The sequence below is a fragment of the Ambystoma mexicanum genome, chromosome 4p, assembly GCF_040938575.1.
Source record: "Ambystoma mexicanum isolate Mex_15411 chromosome 4p, UKY_AmexF1_1, whole genome shotgun sequence".
In the NCBI taxonomy this organism is placed as follows: Eukaryota; Metazoa; Chordata; class Amphibia; order Caudata; family Ambystomatidae; genus Ambystoma; species Ambystoma mexicanum.
The window spans coordinates 579723246-579731392 of NC_090927.1; positions in this window are offsets into that span (position 1 = coordinate 579723246).

The window sequence follows — 8147 nt, forward strand, 5'->3', positions numbered from 1 at the left end:
ACGATCAATATGGACCTTATTTCCCATTTGCGAGACTTTGGTACTTTTCTATTTTTTCCAACAAACTTCACTTACCACAATGCACTTGGCTATAACCATCTATTCCTGGCTATTCCTATTGGTCATCATCGGAACTACAATCCCCAGAAGCCCTAGGGATCAGCTCTGCTCCCACCAGCTCAGGAACAGAGAAGGAGGAGGCAGATTGTATGCAGGTGTGCTGATCAGTTACCTGGTTAATTCACCAATTAGCCTGCCTCTGTGCTGGGCAGGGCGGTATATAAGCTGCTGCCTGCAGGCGCTCAGTCTCTTGCATTAAGAGCCATTCCAGCATCTTTTTGCTTCGAGCTACGGATCTTTGTATGCGGTTCCTCTTTACTCCTGCTTTTGATCCAGTGCCCTGCCGGGCTCTCTGCATAGCAGCCGACCACACTCCGCTGCTACCTTCCGTCCTTGCCTTCCAGCATCCAGCCTTGCAGCCGATCACGCTCCGCTGCTACCTTCCGTTCTTGCCTTCCAGGCTCCAGCATAGCAGCCGATCACGCTCCGCTGCTACCTCCGTCCTTGCCTTCCAGGCTCCTGCCTTGCAGCCGATCACGCTCCGCTGCTACCTTCCGCCCTTGCCTTCCAGGCTCCTGCCTTGCAGCCGATCACGCTCCACTGCTACCTTCTGCCCTTGCCTTCCAGGCTCCTACCTTGCAGCCGATCACGCTCCGCTGCTACCTTCCGCCCTTGCCTTCCAGGCTCCTGCCTTGCAGCCAATCACGCTCCGCTGCTACCTTCCGCCCTTGCCTTGAAGGCTCCTGCCTTGCAGCCGATCATGCTCCGCTGCCTTCAACCTACAGTCTTCGTCCGCTGGGCTTCCAATCTAGCAGCCTTCTACAGTCCTCCTGCAGCCTTCTACGGTCAGCGCCCCTACTCCTTTGGGTTCACTCCTTGCTGCCCGGCCCTTCTGGGCTCCTTGCCGTGCAGCCTACTTCACTCCGCTGTCCTAAGCCCTTTCCCTCTGGGCTTCGTTCCTTACAGCCCTGCTCCTTTTGGGCTAGCTCATTGCTTCCTCGCTTCTTTGAGCTTTCAACCTTGTACTCTACCGTCCTCTGCTATCCACAACAGTTACCTACATTATTTACTTTCAGTTACTGCAGTCCCCCTGTTTCCTGACTGCTGCTCCCTTGCTTTCTTTCTTGTTTTCAACCCTCTGTTTCTTTATTCCTATCCAATCCTTGTCCCTGGATTTGTTTGTTAGTGTCTTCTCTTGTACTGTTTGTAGACCCCTTGTACAGAGCTTGTCTGTTGGTTTCCATCAGGCAACCTCTGCCCCTTCCATTGTCTCGTTTTTGCGTTACAGCCTCTGTTATAGCAAACTGTGCAGAAGGCTAGAGTTTTCCTAAGGTCCGTGGAATACTCTTTTCCTATATCTGCATACACCCCAAGAGGGAATCCATTCTGTACCGTTTTCCTTGCTACACTTGCCTACTCTTTGTTCTCTTCTCTTTCAGCTGTGTGTGTACTTATCTGTCCACTTTACTTTGGCACAACCACCCAAACCCTTCCTGGGTGTCCTGTGCCACTCTTAATAGAGTGCCATCCGTGACACATTTATAATGATCCTGGTCCTCCAGTCCTGCAAAGAAACTGGAGTACTCAGGTGAGAAAGTCCATTTAGCAAATGCTATATTCACATAATTCCTGATCTGGAATGATGGCATCATCTGCTCATAAAGTTCCGGGTGCTGCCACACCGAATACTTGGCATTCTTATGGTATGGACCAGGAAGCTCTTTATGGCCTTGGGTTGTCTTATTGGGTCTTTCACAAAACCCTTCCTCTGTTTCCCTGTCTTTTTCTTCTTCTGCACCAGAGTCCATTCACCTTCTGACTCAGAACTGCTACTGGTACTCCCTTCCCTGGGCTGAGACTGAGCATATCTCCCAGAACAACAGGGTCTGGACTCCTCTTGCCTGGGAAAAAGTCACTCTCCCTGTAGTTACTTATAGGCCCAGGATAGAACCCAGTTTCCTCCTCCCTCCTCCCAGAGAGTCTGGGGAATTCCCCCCTTCCCCTGAATGTACAGAGGTTATGAGAATGGCGCTCTTGGGCTAAAGCTCTAAAGGTTCATCTCCAGCTAAGTGAGCTAGGGGGTCTCTCTGTAGTCTCATTTCCAGGCAATCTAACTCCCTGACTTTCTCATCAAAAGAGTTTTCATGGTCTGAAGTACTTAACATATTATTCCTTACTTCCAGGATACATTGGTCCTGCCACTTTCCCTTCTATGTGGTAGAGATGAATACTCATCAATATCAGACAGCGGCTGGCCTTCTGGATCAGTTGTGCTACTCCTGGGTAACTCTAACGGCCCCATGTCACCCAGTTCTTGATAAGAGGCATGCATGAGGCTGGTTCCCATTTGTACATGAGAGGTTGCAAATGACAAGCATGAGGCCCCTGCCGAGAGGGCTACCTCACCTTGATCAGTGGGCCGTGTCCTATATCCTGATTGGTCAGGGTGCCTCAGGGCCTGTTTCAAATTTTGAATTTCCCTGGTGAGACTCTCACCCTTGTGTCTCTCTTTCTTTATTTCCTGTTGGTAGTCAGATAGCTGGCTTTTTAATTCTGACACTAAGGCCTGATTAGCATCAAGCACCCTGCTCTGAGCTACCAACCAATCTTTTATTTGCTGAACCTCATGCTGAAGTGATTCAATCTCCCTCTGTGAGCCTTGTATACTGCGTGCATATTCAAGGCACTTTTCCTTCAGGAGAATAATCTCTTTCTCTTGCTCATCCCTCCAATTTGCTGCCTCTAATAGTTCAGCTTCTATTTGTCTCACTCTCTCTACTAGCTAATTCCTTTCTTCTTTAATTATGGTCAGTTCCTGAGAACCTGACTGACTCCTTTCTACATCCATTTTCAACTGATGCACCTCCTATGCAAGGACGCTATTCTCCTGGTTCAAGAGGTATTTTTCTTCACCAGTTGAAATGTCTGTTGTTTTAAAGTATGTACCTGCTGATATATCTGATCAAAGTCATAATGGGAATGAACCCCTTTTATAATCAATGGACATTTTTCATTTTTCAACTCCTTTATTTGTAATTGAAAGGCTATAAGGCCATCTAACAGCCCTCTATTATTAATATGCCGATCATTAACCTTATGTGGCAGTGTGCTGAAATTTTCTACACACTCTTTATGTGCATTTTGCAGTGCAGAAAACTGTGTTTCAAGCCCTGCACTCTCTTTCTGCTGGGGGTTTAACTCATATGTTAGATATTCCATGAGGCTTTCTTGTTTGAGCTCAAAAATATGGTTCTGCTGTACTTGATCTTCAAACTGTTGAAGTTCTTTATGCGCCTCATGTAGATTCTCAGTCTGACTCCGTGCACAGGCCTTACTCTTCTGCAATCGCTCTTCCACTAACTGCAAGTGGAACTATACATAAGCCGTGAGCTGAGCCATTTGACTCATTTCTTCTTGAGCATTTTGGGTCACGTGCAATGACTGTAATGCATTGTGCAATATCCCACCTTAAACCAAATATCAATTCCTTCTGATGTGTCATTCTGCATCATTTTAGCTTGCCAGCTCCCTTCATCCACTTCTGTCCACTCACCACGAATGAACAGCTTTGTAAGGAAATGTTCCAGGCATCATCTAATTCAATCGTATTCATTTTTCAAAATGGCTTTTTGCAAATTTGTATAGAACTTTCTCTGTGCAAGGGCAGCAATCCCCCTGTTCCAGCTTGATTCACACTCACTATGCCAAATCAAAATCAGTTATTGTCCCTCAAGCTTAATTTTTCACTTATACAGCTCCCTGGAACTCAGGGGTCAAGTCCTCATGGAACTTTAACAAAACAAAGATGGCTTTCGCTCCACCTTAATGCAATTGCTTCAAAATGAATAGTCTGTCACAATGCACTTGTCATGAGTCAGAAATAGCAACCAAATACCGGCCACAAGCCCCCAATTTGTAACAGTTTATTGAGAGGCCACCCTCAACACATGGAGTTCCTTCCCTCGCCACTCCAGGTTTCACGTAACAAACTGTTTAATGGATTATTTTATTCAGCCTATCTTCAATTCATCTAATACCCCTTAGATCCCTCCCCCTGGGCTGCCAATGAGCCAAGAACCAGTTTGGTGTACAGGAAATATATATATATTTATTCGAATTAGATGTTACAAAATCCGCACTTAAATGTCAAAAACTTTGACATTTACTTTATCCGTGACACAACACAATAAACTTCTCTCAACATAAATAAATCACACAAGTGAGTTAAAAAGAACACAAATCACAATTCATTGCTTTCTACAAATTTCACTTCAAGAAATAATTAGCACGTGTCAGTGAAAACAATTTACAAATGTAGCGCTGTGCAATTTTGATTTTTCTGCACGCTTAAAAGGCTAGCAGTAGAGTTTCTAGATAGGTACAAATGCACATGGCAATTATTATTTCACCCACACTTTTGGTTTAAAATAAACACCAGGGGATTTAGCGGTTTGTTTTTTAGGGAACCCCCTCCCCTACTTTGGTGTGTGTTAGGGAAGTCAGAAAAAATTGGAATGATTTGGAAATGTTGGATTTCTGAACCCCCTCCTCTTAAAGGCCTATGTTGGGAAAGCTGGATAGTGCAGGGATGTTTTTATTTTAGGTACCAAAACACCCCTCTTCCTAAAGAAGCCGGCATCAACAGGACAAAATGGATTACCCAATTAAATTATAAGATATCGTTTTTCAGAGGACATTGGGAAGTGAGCTTTGTTAATTTCAAATTTTACCAAAAATCTAAGGAAATTAATTAAATTAATATTTTTAGTTAATTAGGCTAGGGATCTACACAGTTTTGCCCCTCACCCACTATAACGGGAATGGTTTAAGGCACGCAGACCCCCCAAACTTTTGGTTTACCAGGGATCAGTTCTACTTACAAGAAAGCCTCTGTTTAAAATGTAGGACATGCAGCTGCATGCCAGGGCCCTCTGGAAGGATAGGGCAGGAATCAGGTCACTCCTCTCCCCAGGATTGTCCCCAGCTCTCTAAAATATGATCCCGCCAGCTGGACAATTACCCTTCTCTCTCCTCCTAACTCCCATCTCTCTCTATGGATTGGTTTAAGAGTCTTGAGCAGAGATATGGCAGCTTCATTTGCAATCCCCATTTGTCAAATTTTGGCAAAAATCTAGTTATGTGGCAAAACCTCATTATTTTACTCGCAACTGCCATAATATATATATATATGAAGTGTTTTTCAGGGTTTGTTCAGGGTTCAACTTCTTCTATTAGCGACCGCAATATAACACCATTGCGAAGTGTCGCCTTGGTGTGGTGCTTAATGGAGGAACCAGTACCCCTACCTCCTTGGTTACTGAAAAAACTGGTAGACTACACATTGACTGCGCCACACAAAATGCAATTTGATTTAAAAAATGGTTTATCTTTGTACACAATTCAAACGAAACATGAATCATTTGGAACTGTTTGTCATGGGTACTAGCATGGGAACCCACACCTCAGTGACACAAACACATAGGGTAAAGTCTGGGACACAAATAGGGGCTAGATGGGTGAAAGCCTGGCAAGCAAAACACGCACTGAGGGACTATTAGTATGTACACCATTCATATAAGTCTTGTTTTCAGCCACTTCCTGTGCTCCCAACATGGATGCCTGTGGGACATCCAGGAACCGTAAGGAACTGTGAGGCACATTCTAGTGTTTGGGTGTGGCTGCCTATATAAGCCACACCCAAGAATTGTTCCATGCTTCGTGTGCTTTCTGTAGCCTTGTGCACACTTTCACCGCAGCCTGGATCCTTGCCTGTTTCCGTCACTCTGCAGCGCGGAGAAACCTTACCTGTTTGCTCTCCCACCGCCCGGAAATTCAGGAAACTTCTGTCAGCTGTTTTCTTCAGCGCTCCGGACCCGATCTTCAGCTCTCCTGCGCCCTGGACCTGATCTTCGTTTCTTCTGCCCTCTGGACCGAATCTTCAGCTCTTCTGCGCATCTACGGAAAAAAGAAGAAAACAAGTTAGCTCTAGTAAGTGCGCGCATGCAAAATAAACCCTCAGTCTCCCGCGCGCCCACAGAAATTTACCTTTTGAGGCGAGTCAAGCAGAGCTCTTTTCGCTGCACCCGCTTCCAGCTGCCACCCCATTCTAAGACCTGCAAAGAGAACAAAATTATTATAATGTTCAGCTTTTTTCCAAGCCACCACCCACCTCGAAACCTGCACGCAAACCAGTGAAGTAACTGTTTTTTATTGGACTTACCCTCCACAGTGGGAGTTAGCTGTGGGTTGGACTTACCTGTGTGCTCCTGGACTATAGCCCCTTCAGTGAACTCGCGGAAATTCCCAGTGCTGTAACTGGGCAATCCCTGAAGAGTGCGTTTCGCACCTACACCAGCCTGACCCTAATGAAGCAACTAGCCTGAATCCCAGACTTCCGCGCCCATGCAGATGCAGGGTGGAGAGTGCACCACATTAAACGAAAAGGTAAGCTAGTAGGGGAACACACTCCACTGGAACACAGGGAGGGCGGATAGAGGTTTAGGAAGGCTAATTACATAATCTCTCTGAAACCCAGTCTTTTGGCAGGTCTACTTCCCAGTCCCGGGGTTTACGAGAGGAAGGATCCGGAGGACTCCATTGCTCCCGCAGAGACTTCGGTGAGCGTGACACGGTTGTGCCCATTGATTGTTAACACGTGTTTTGGCCACTCCAGGGCCCTTATCAAAACAAAATGATTCTGGCAATTATATCATATCCTTATTCACAATGAATTAAAAAAAAAGTCCCAGGATAATCCCTTCTTGATTGGCAAACAGCGTTCCTCGCGTCGGCATGTTTTGTTTTGATAAGGGCCCTGGAGTGGCCGAAACACGTGTTAACAGTCAATGGGCACAACAGTATAATGTATGGTTCGTTTGAATTGTGTACAAAGATAAACCATTTTTTAAATCAAATTGGATTTTGTGTGGCGCAGTCAATGTGTGGTCAACAAGTGTTTTCATAATTCAGCTAATCATGGGGAATTAAATAGACAACAGCCAGATCTGCACAATTTTGCACAGCTATGTGGCAATTTTCTGCCGTTTTCACAAAACACATAACAGTTAGGAACATGCAATTTATTCCCCCATATTCCTAATTTCACCCTCCACCCAGGTTTAGAACAATTCAGATCAGCTAGAATCCCATTTTAGATGCCATTACAGTTCCCTGAGTCATAGGTGGATGAATTTTATATCACTAAAATCGGCTGGAAATTACCTAAAGAATGGCACCTACATGTAATCAGTACAACGTATGATTGCTGAGAAAAAGGCTTAAGTTATAATAGTCTTTTTAAATTAATAGTAAATCTTCATGTTGGACAAATGGCAACTCCCTTGCCTCCAGGCCATTTGTTCTCACTGGGCCAGCCTGTAACCATATTCTTTTTGTATTAGTCTCTTTGTGTTTGAAGCTTGCTCTTTGAAATTGGAGTTTCAGCCTCCCTTAATTGTAGTCCCTGTTTTCACACTTCCTTCTTAAATTCTGGTCATGTATCAGCCAAAGGAAATTTTCCTGCTGAGACAGCAAGTCTAAAGGACACTTGGTTTCAGGTAAAGCCACTTTTTATTGTTGTTTTAAACCACTGGGATGCAAGCTAAGCTCTCCCTGGAGAAGTTCTTTGTGGCATTTGTCCCACAGCAAACAACCAGGGACTGCCCTGGGCCTAAGGAACATTTTCACGGAAACAAAGTGGGCTTTTCTTTTCAAATGTTTGCTGGTGTTCTGCATGCGAGACATAACATACATTAATTTTTTTGTCAACATGTGCCATGTCTTTTCCCTGACATTTTTATGTTAGCAGGGGTACCCAGAAGCATTGCCCATGAGAAACAGCACAATCCAGCAAATCGTGAAGCATTTACTACCCTTTTTCTATAGGGTAGGATTTCCCAAAGAAATCCTAACTGATCAGGGAATGAATTTCATGAGTAAGCTCATGGGTGAAATAAAGGAGTTACTGCACATTACCACTTTAAGGACCTCAGTTTCCCACCCAAAACAGACAGATTGGTGGAGAGATTTAATAAGACCCTCAAGACGATTTTAAGAAAATTAGTAGATGAGGATTGAAAAGATTGGGA